We start from the raw sequence: 11,517 nt of genomic DNA on the forward strand, positions 1-11,517 counted from the left end.
AAGTTGCTGGACACTAAATGGGTTTTAATATTTAGCCATTAAAAAATACTGTTTTGAGTAAAAAAATATAGATAGGTCCTTTTTCCCTTGGATTTTTATGTAGAATAAAATTCCCATGAGAAGCTACTTGGTAGAAAAATGAATCTAATTTTTTTTGCTATATATTGGCAAACTGCTCTCCAAAGGATTGTATAGCGTATGTTGCCAACAACACTGCATATGTATATTTTGTCAGCATTGCATTGCTTAATTTTAAAGGCAATAACTAATAATTATTACTAGTCAGAAACTATTATATAATTTTAAAGGCAATAATTATTATCAGGCATAAAATTATACCTCATCGTTTTAAAATATTGCATGTTGTTTGTTACTGGTAAGGACTTGAGTTTTTGTTTTTGTTTTTTAAGATTTATTTATTTATTTAACAGAGAGAGAGAGATCACAAGTAGGCAGAGAGCAAGGCAGAGAGAGGGGGAAGCAGGCTCCCCACTGAGCAGAGAGCCCGATGCAGGACTTGATCCTAGGACGCTGAGATCATGACCTGAGCTGAAGGCAGAAGCTTAACCCACTGAGTCACCCAGGTGCCCCGGACTTGAATATTTCATTTATGTCCTCCTTGTATTGACTTTTATGTTAATTGCTCATCCATATTTTTGGTCAGTTAACTGTCTACCTTAACACTAAGTTTTTGTGTAGTTAAATCTATTATTTATTTTCTCTTGTTGTTTCTATTATATTTTAACCATAAGAGGTCAAACACATTTTTGAAGAACTGATAAATATGAGTTTCTCTTTTAGTTTTCTATGATTTTAGTGGATTTATAAAAGGCAATGTACTCATTGATTCAACAGAAAATATCTTCCTGCATAATTTGAAGGATATCTTCACATTTTTTATTTAGTATTATTTTTTATTAACATATAATATATTATTTGTTTCATCAGTCTTACACAATTCACAGTGCTCACCATAGCACATACCCTCCCCAATGTCCATAACCCAGCCAACCTATCCCACCCTATCACCCTATTGTTTCCTGAGATTAAGAGTCTCTTAAAAAAAAAAAAGTCTATTATGGTTTGTCTCCTTTCTGATCCCATCTTGTTCCATTTTCCCTCCCTTGTTCCATTTACCCCCCACCACCCCTTGCCCTGCTTCTCAAATTGTTCGTATCAGAGAGATCATATGATAATTGTCTTTCTCTGATTGACTACTTTCCCTTTGCCTAATATCCTCTAGTTCTATCCATGTCTTTGGAAATGGCAATATTTCATTGTTTTTTTGTTTTTTGTTTTTTGGGTTTTTTTTTGCTGACTGCATAGTATTCCTGTGTGTGTGTGTGTGTGTGTGTGTGTGTGTGTGTATACACACATAACACATCTTTATCCATTCATCTGTTGATGGACATCTAGGTTCTTTCCATAGTTTGGGTATTGTGGACATTGCTGTTGTAGACATTCAGTTGCACATGCCCCTTCAGATCACTACATTTTTATCTTTAGAGTAAATACCCAGTACTGTGATTTTTGGGCTGCAAGGTAGCTCTATTTTCAACTTTTTGAGGAACCTCCATGCTGTTTTCAAGAGTGACTGCACCAGCTTGCATTCCCACCTGTGGTTTCCCTTTCTCCACATCCTCTCCAACATCTGTCATTTCCTGACTTGTTAATTTTAGCCGTTCTGACTGGTGTGAGGTGATATCTCATTGTGGTTTTGATTTTTATTTCCCTGATGCCGAGTGATGTGGAGCACTTTTTCATGTGTCTGTTGGCCATCTGGATGTCTTCTTTGCAGAAATGTCTGTTGGTGTCTTCTGCCCATTTCTTGATAGGATTATTTGTTCTTTGAGTGTTGAGTTTGCTAAGTTCTTTAAAGATTTTGGATACTAGCCCATTATCTGATATGTCATTTGCAAATATCTTCTCTCATTCTTTCAGTTGTCTTTTGGTTTTGTTGACTGTTTCCTTTGCTGTGCAAAAGCTTTTGATCTTGATGAAGTCCCAGTAGTTCACTTTTGCCCTTGCTTCCTTTGGTGATGTTTTTAGGAAGAAGTTGCTGTGGCTGAGGTCGAAGAGGTTGCTGCCTGTGTTCTCCTCAAGGATTTTGATGGATTCCTGTCTCACATTGAGGTCCTTCATCCATTTTGAGTCTATTTTTTTGTGTAGTATAAGGAAATGGTCCAGTTTCATTCTTCTGCATGTGACTTTCCAATTTTCCCAACACCATTTGTTGAAGAGACTGTCTTTTCCATTGGACATTCTTTCCTGCTTTGTTGAAGATTAGTTGACTTTAGAGTTAAGGTCCATTTCTGGGCTCTCTATTCTGTTCCATTGATCTATGTGTCTGTTTTTGTGTCAGTATCATACTGTCTTGATGATGATAGCTTTGTAATAGAGCTTGAGGCCTGGAATTGTGATGCCACCAACTTTGGCTTTCTTTTTCAAAATTCCTCTGCCTGTTCAGGCCCTTTTCTGGTTCCATATAAATTTTAGGATTATTTGTTCCATTTCTTTGAAAAAAGTTGATGGTATTTTGATAGGGATTGCATTAAATGTATAGATTACTTTAGGTAGCATAGACATTTTCACAGTATTTGTTCTTCCAATCCATGAGCATGGAACATTTTTCCATTTCTTTGTGTCTTCCTCAATTTCTTTCATGAATACTTCATAATTTTCTGAATACACATTCTTTGCCTCTTTGGAGATATATATATATATATATATATATATATATATATATATATATATATATAATATATTAGACTGGTTTATAGGTATATATATATATATGTACATATATATATATTATATTAGACTGATTAATAGAACAGAGTCACACACTTGATTTTGAATGCATTTTGGTCTATTAGAAGAAACTACTTCCCAAAATTTTAAAGAAAGAAAATCCTATAAATACACACACACACACACACACACACACAAATAAGGTAAACACGATGAAGGGATGGAATATGACTGTAAAAATGAAAATGAAAAAAGACTCTAAAAAAGGAATTCATAAGAAGTTGGTTAAGAAAGAAAGAAGAAAGAATGTGATCAAGCTGGAGACTGAACAAAGCCATGTGCTAGATTTAAGGTAGATTTTGATCTATTAGAAGAAACTGTATCCCAATACTTTAAAGAAAGAAAAACCTATATGGATACAAAAAATACTGTTAAATACAATGAAGGGATAGAATATGACTATAATGGTGAGAATTAAGAAAGATTTTTAAAAAGGTATTGATAAAGTAAAATAGTTAAAAAATGTTAAAATAGGAAAGTGGAAAATTTTTAGAAATAGAATAAGAAAAAAATAAATTTAAAAAAATTAATCTTTGAAAGACTAAAGAACCATGGGAAAAAAATCTGTGAATTCTATGTGTTGCTTTTCTCCAACTCTGGAGTTCCACAGTTCTGATTGATCAGTGAACTTGGTCTTGGCTGGATGTTCTCACTGATTTTCTGAGGGAGGGTCCTGTTTCTGTCATTGTCAAATGTCTTCGTCTGAGGTGGAACTGCACCACCCTTGCCAGGGGCCAGGCTAAGTAAACTGTTCAGTTTTGCTCTTGGTAGCTTTTTTTCCCCTGAACGCTTTCTGTAGAGCTTTGGAGGATGGGAATGAAAATGCCAGCCTCCCAGTCTCCAGCCCCAGAGTAGCCAAGAGCTCAGGGCCCCACTCCTCAGTGCACCGTCAGAGAAAAGCAGTCAATCCCTCCCATCTCCCTGTCTCTGGCTGCACCCTGAGCTTACCCAGTCTGTGACTGAGCATTTCTATCTGTGCTGCACAACCCCATTTGGAGTCCCAAACCCAGCAGATTCCTGCAGCACACTCCTGCACTGTTCCTCCCAGAGGAGGGCGGTGAGTCTCCCCAGATCTGCTGCTTTTTGGGTCCCTGCCTGAAGAACAGTGGGCCAACTGTGCCTTGGATCACAGTTTAAGGTAATCCCAAGCTGAGAGCCTCCACCTGGTCTCCGTCTCTGCAGTCGGCTTACCCGCTCTGATACCTGGGAGCTCTGCCACATTCAGACACCCCTGGTCTTTTTGTGACCCTGTGGGTCCTGAGATCACCACCACCATTTAGCCTCTGGAATGATGTCCCTCAGTGTAACTGACTTATAAAAGTTCCAATTTTGTGCTCTGCTGCTCTACCGCTCTCTGGGAGCTGGCCCATCCCTGCCATGGTTTCTCTTTCCTTATATCACCTTGGATTCACTTATCCACATGTCCTACCTTCCAGAAAGTGGTTGATTTTCTGTTCTTAGAATTGCTGCTCTTCTTCTCTTCGAACTTCTGTTGAGTTTGTAGGTGTTTAGAATGGTTTAATAACTGTTTAGCTGAACTCCTGGGACCTGATGATATTTAGGTCTCCTACTCCTCTACCATCTTGCTTCTCCCCCTCCACATTTTATTTTTGCAAATTTTTAAACTATTAATGCTATGAAAGTTTTTTTTAATAATAATTAGAGGTGCTAGAAATGGGGTGCTTTGCTACTTCTAGAGAGGGGATCATATACTGAATATTGGCCCTATTATAGATGTCAAGTTTCAAATGGGTTGAATTTGGAAGATGTTTTAAGAACTCTTTTGGGGTACCCAGCCAGATCTAGGTGGTAGAGCGTGTGATTCTTGATCTCAAGGTCATGAGTTTGAGCCCCTCCTTAGGCAGAGAGATTACTTTAAAAAAAAAAAAGGAAACAAAACAATTTTTAAAAAAGATTTTAACAGAACTCGTTCAAACTTCAAGTTCAGGAAAAAGATGAGTTTAGAAGGGAAATTAAATTGTGTCTACTTATTTATGGGAGATTTCCTAAGAAGAATAAACTTTCCATTACTGTTCAAATGAGTAACAGCAGAGAATTGTGATGGTAGGTAATTTGAAAACAACAACAACAACAAACCAACACTAAGCTAATGATTTCTTTTATTAGAAAGCAATTCTCTTTCAAAGAGAAATGATCTACCTACAATCACAAATCAAACTTCTTCACTTGATTTGATGTTAGTCTTTCTAAAAGACTCTCTTTGAAGTGCTCATCATTATCCCCTACTGCTTGATTTGCCACAGAGAAGAGGTTAATGATGTGTCTTCTGGGCATTTAGAAAGAAAATTTCTTTGGTCCTCTAATGAATTCTTTCTTTTAGTCAGATACAAACCTCTCTTCAGTGGCAAATGGTACTTAATTGTCCATAATCTGAAGTAGTTCCTGATAGAAATTTGTTACAACCACTTTAAATTCTGTGTTTGGTGCCATTCCTTCATGTCTGTGTTTCCTGTATCTGGAAGCAGATAGCACCAAGATGAGAAAATTTGCTCACTGGAGAACTCTATGATATGAGAAGTATCAGTTATCTCTATTTATAAAGAAAAATCCCTGCCTTGTAAGGCTAAGATCTGATCTTTGTTGTCAAGAGAAGAATAGTTTACTGAGCAAACACTTAGAGTGCTTATTGTGTAATGGATATATTACAATCCTATGAGGTGAGTGTTCTTTGTAATTCTGATTTTAAGATGGGGAAACTGAGGCTCAGAGAGGTTAAATAGCTAGCCCCAGTCACACAGCTGGGTAAGTGTCAGAGCCAGGATTCAAAGACAGACAGTCTTGTTTCGGAGACTATATTATTCACCACTAGGTAAGGCCAGAATTTGGAACAAATCTCCTGATTTGTAATTTAGTCCTCTTTACAGTAAACTAGTTAAGTGTGTATTCAAACCAGATCCACATTTCTGTCCAATGAACTTCTTCTATCAAATTTTTATCAAACATTCTTGCTAATCATGTTCCATGCACTTGATCTGCTGCTAGTCTTTCTAAATGACTCTACAACGAAAAGGCAACAAAATCACTTGCCTTCTATAAGGAGCTGAACCACTGAAAGTACTGAAAATTTTTGCTGGAAGTCATAGTGTTTGAAGGATACAGGTGTTAAAGTAGGATTTCTTGCTTGACTACTTCAAATGGATAAAAAATAGATAGCAAACACAAATGTGCTCAAGCTAGAGGGGACCAGAAGATCCCCATGCTTTCCACTACAAGCAACTGAAGGATCACACCAATTCTATTCTCATCAGTACGTTTGCTCATAAATGATCTGGGGGCAAGTTTAACCCCTGGAGAAGCAAGAGAGTTTAAGAAGAGTTTGTAACAGCACACGTTTGAATAGACTATGATCAGATGATCAGCACGGTGATTTTTGCCACGTCTACTTTAATCTGGATTCAACTGCTGCAACTACAAATTGTCAACTAGCTTTTCTATGATTATCTCTAAGGGAGGGTGTAGCTTCCCTACGACTATCTCAAAGGGAGTAGCTTTGCTACAACTATCTCTATGAGCTTCTGAATATTATCTTCGATTTACAATCCTTTGTATTCCTCACTTCCTTCTTAAAGCATTATGCTAAAATGTATTATTAGTTCAGGTTTTCTGGAAATATCTAATTCTTATTTTTTTTCTGATACAAAAAAAAAGAAGAAAACAGAATACGACTTAAAATGTCGATGTTTATAGCATTGGGAGGTTTCAGTGTTGTTATTCATACGCCCTCTTCTCACAGTACAAGACTTGCTTTTCTGTGTAATGCGCTCAAGCATTGCTTTCACCAGAACTTTGCACTGCTCACTTAGGAGAACTGCAACATATGGTTTTCCTCTTCCACTTTTTAATATTTTGGTCTCCGGTGATTCCGCATACAAAAGCTTCCTTCCTTTAGCTGGAGTCCACAAATGAAAGGCTTTTCTTTTTCTGATTGTAGATTAGCCTGCCAAGAAACAAACATGAGCTGGAGAACATCACTTTAATTTATTGATGGGATACAGATGACAAGGAAGTCTGTCCTCTTGTAGGCTTTTGGGAATGCTTCAAGCTGACCCAGCACAGCCGAGTTCATACGGCAAAGACAGACTTTGCCAAAAACCAAAGCCAATAGTCATTGCAAACCTCTGAACCAAAACATTCCTTTAGTGCTTGAATTTCCCTATAATTTGTGTAGATTCCCTTTTTGTCAATGAAGCTAGCAGTGGATAACTAGCTTAGTGCAATCAGACCAAACAACTGTGCCATTCATTCAGTAATTAGATGAGAGCCGGACTGCATGCTTTATGGTTTCCGCTCTTCATTCTTTCCTTTCTTTTCAAGTCCTTGGAGACAAACTCCGGGATGTTTGGCAGAGCGAGGCCCTTGTTGAAAATATCCTGTCTTTTTTACTTCGGGGTTGCTAATAAGTTCTATTCTCAGAGGCAAAACATGAGATGCACAAGCAGGGAGGTTCAGCCAAGTTAAAAAAAATCTTGGTTCTTATGTGTGTTACCTTTTGCCTCACTTTACAGTTTTGCCTTCCTCAAGACTGAAGAAGACTTGATTCTTTCTTACATCTAACGGCATGTGAAGGAATTTGATACTTGAGCTCAATGCTTATAGCAGATCTTACATAAATTACTTTTTAAACTTTCAGACATTAAGTTGTAGGAGATGTGAAGCAGAGATAGATAGGAAAAATAAAAGGACTGCAGGGCTGTGTGATTAGTTTGTGTACTTTAAGGAGTGCACAACAAATTCAATTTCAGTGAGGCACCTTGGGCTACTTGCTGTGCGAATACCTTTCCTTCTTTTTTTAAAAAAATTCTTTTTAAATTTCCTAAGCCACTAAAGGGAAGGGAGGGAAAGCTTAATACAAGAGAATAGGAAAGGCACATCAGGTTCTGTTGCCATTGCTGCCTCGAAGGTGTAACACTGGTGTGTGACACCCATACCGGAAGCGAACTCGACTGCCTTCCCTGAAAGTCCTCTGGCCTTGCCAGTTGGGAGGCTTGGTTGCAAGAAGTACTGCTTGAGCTGCTTTAAGAAAAAGAGGCACATTTTTGGCTGCTGTATATAAACTATGGGCAGAACAGGGGTGGGTGTCTTTATGGTGACTGGAATCAGGGACCCAGGGCCTGTCTTTTTCCTGCCCCCTCTCTTCTCTGCTGCTCTTTTGACTTGATCTTTTCTTTTCTTTTCTTTTTTTCTCCCCTGGGCCTCCTGGAACCACAGCCAAGGGTTACAAGTAAATTGAGGCATCTTAAAAATTGAGAGTTTATTTGAACAAAATTTGATTTGCACTGAACAGTGCCAAACTAGAAGTGGTTAGAAGGGTTCCTCTAACAGCAGGACTTGGTACAGAGACTTATAGGGAGAAGGCAGAAGCAAAGTAGGAAAGTCATGGATCCGTGATAGCTTAAAGCCGAACTGGCTTTTTGTGATTGGTTTTCCTCAAGCGTTGTTTAGTACGTTGAGGCGTTTACAGATTTAGATTATTGTTTGCTTATATAGGCTGCTGTAGCATTAGTACCTCTCAGTCTCATGGCCTTAAGGGGTAGCAGAATATGACAAAATACGCCTCTTTGGCATAAGGATTATCTTGATCTGATTCCTTGTGAATGCCATGGGTTGCGATTTCTCCTTGAAAATACAGTAGAAGTGAATTTACCACATATATATATATTTGGTATATATATATATATACACACACACTAACTCAAATTAAAAAATACATATGCATATGTATATATGTACAATATGTATATTGTATATGTACATATATATTTTTTATTTGAGTTAGTTAACATGTAGTGTAGTATTGGTTTCAGGAGCAGAAGTTAGTGATTCATCACCTGTATATCACACCCAGTGCTCATCACAAGTGCCCTCCTTAATGCCCATCACCCGTTTAGCACCCGCCACCTCTCCTCCACCAACCTTCACTTGGTTCTGTATAGTTACTCAGCCATCAAAAAGAATGAAGTCTTGCCATTTGCAATGATGTGGATGGATCTAGAGGGTATTATTCTAGGCAAAATACACCAAGTATATCTTAGTTGTAACATTAGGGAATGGGGAGAGGACAATCAACTAGATTGCAAAGGAAATGGTGTTTGTAGTCCTTGGCTGACGTAGGAGCACAAGGGAATTTTATAATCATATTGAGTTTAAACTCCCCATCTACTCTTTTTTTTTTTTTAAAGATTTTATTTATTTATTTGACACAAAAAGAGATCACAAGTAGGCAGAGGCAGGCAAGAGAGAGGGGGAAGCAGGCTCCCCGCTGAGCAGAGAGTCAGATGCAGGGCTCAATCCCAGGACCCTGAGATCATGACCTGAGCCGACGGCAGAGGCTTAACCCACTGAGCCACCCAGGTGCCCCAACTCCCCATCTACTCTAAGAAACATTTGAGGATTTTTTTCTAAGTATTACAAAATAGTACATTACTATTAAACAAAAATCTAAGTTTTCTCATTATGAAAGTAGAAAACAAGTTGGCCTGAATGTGGGCTGTAGGGTATAGGGTGCAAAGGGGAGGGTGAAACTGTTGCCTTGCTCTAGAGAGGGGATCAGCAAACTTTTTCTGCAAGCAGCTATGTAATAAATACTTCTGGCTTTGCAGGGCATAGTTTCCACTTTAACTGGGCAACTCTGTTAAGATTGAGGAGGAAAAGCAGTCAAAGGTGATATGTAAATGAATGAGCATGGCCATGTTTCAATACCTTTTGTTTTAAGATTTATTTATTTATTTAAGAGAGAGAATGCAGTGGGGGAGGGGTAGAAGGAGAGGTTGAGTCTCCTGCAGACTCCCCACTGACTGAAGAGTCTGATGCTGGGCTGGATCCCACCACCCTGAGATGAAATCAACGCTCAGATGCCTACACAACTGAGCCACCCAGGTGCCCTGGGCATGCCTAATTTTTTTTATCTGTTTTACTTTTGGGACAAAATGGTTACTGGCAATATATTTTGTGAGAGAATTTGTTCCTTTATTTGTAACACTTGCAGTCATATGAGCATGCCATTATGACTTGACATTTGAAATATGTTTCCGTTGAAACATGAAGCCTTTTATGGACTGAAAAACTTGGAAATCCTTCAGGCAAAGGATTATATTTATGATATAACTTTTCAGTATTTCCATTATATCCCTTTATTTTTAAGCATTTATTAGGTAGCTATAAAAAAATCATTTTGGGACCAATCTTGATATGTTTCCTAAATGTGTTGATTGTACCAAATAAGAACATGTATTTTCCATATTTCATCAATTCCAAGACACCAATTTATTTTTAAAAACATTTTAAAATCTCTGAAGTCAGCGTTCTTCTAATGATGGAAAACATCTTAGAAATTGATATACTTATGAAACAGTTGTAATTACCTGCATGAAACTGGTCCCAAACTCCTTTCTTGGAAACTTATGGTAAAATACAGAAAGGATGAAAATGTACAGTATAAAGGTCAGTGTCCTGGAAGAAAATTTTTGAGGCAATGGTGGAGTGCTCTTTTAAGGAATGTACATGACACCTATCAGCCCATCACAAAGGGGTCTTTTGTGGAAAGACTCCTATTATCAATGAAGCTCAATCAAAATGTGATTTAGAAGCGCATCTAAAGTAATTTGAAATACCCTTACTGATATATTTTGGTGATACATTCCTTTTTATATATGCACAAGAGTAATATACAATAAAAATCTGTATTGGAGTCTAAAAGAGCTCTACTAATAAGTGTATAAGTTCTATAGGATAAAAAAGCATTGTGTCATAGATTAATTGGAAGTACCTTTTTTCCCCCTTTAGTGGTATATAATATAATGGTGCTTCTTGCAATCAATTATGTATTTGATGCAATGATATAAACGAATAAGTATATTTAACAAATGATGACAACTTTATTTCTTATATTTGAAGTGATACTAAAAATGCTTTACTGTTCCTATTAAGGAAAATCCAACTGTTCACTGAAAAAACATGATAACATCATCCATTTACTCATTGAACTCTCATGAAGTTTTTCAAAACACAACTTGAAAGATCTAGCATGAATCCTTAATTTAACACATTAAATTCAAAGCCAAATATGCATTTTACAAGGATCATGTCTAGGTCATGATTATCATTATCATCCTGAGTTTCAACATCATCTTCATGTTTTCTTTATGTTTTTGATATTTTTAAGTTTATAATAAACTTTTATATAATACTATAATAAACACCACTTTTTAAATAATAATTAATAATTATAATAATTTTTATATAAATATAAACAACACTTTTATAATAAACACCACTTCAGTGGCAGTAAGACTAATTCAAAACCCAATTAATGATGGATTATTGAGAAGATTTTGAATGGCAGATGTGACAACATTGATGATTTTATAGTTGAAGGCTACTGTCTTACTTGTGTTCAGAAGGATATATTTTAGAAATTACTTCTTGTCAGAATTTACTACTTTAGTTGAAACAGTTGTGCATTATGGGATTGGCGTACTTGGGTGGGAAGTATTAGGTCCTGCTAGAAACCAAACCTATAGTTAATAAAGAAATATTCTTCAGAAGTAGCTGAGTTTTGAGAAGGATTTAAATATACAGTTCAGTGCAGTTGAACACCATCATCACATGGCAATCTGGGTCAAATCGGTTTGATATTTTTGCCCTGAAATATGTAATAAATAATCATTTGAGAGGAGAGGTTAAAGT

This window comes from Meles meles, chromosome 14 (assembly GCF_922984935.1).
Source record: "Meles meles chromosome 14, mMelMel3.1 paternal haplotype, whole genome shotgun sequence".
Taxonomy (NCBI): domain Eukaryota; kingdom Metazoa; phylum Chordata; class Mammalia; order Carnivora; family Mustelidae; genus Meles; species Meles meles.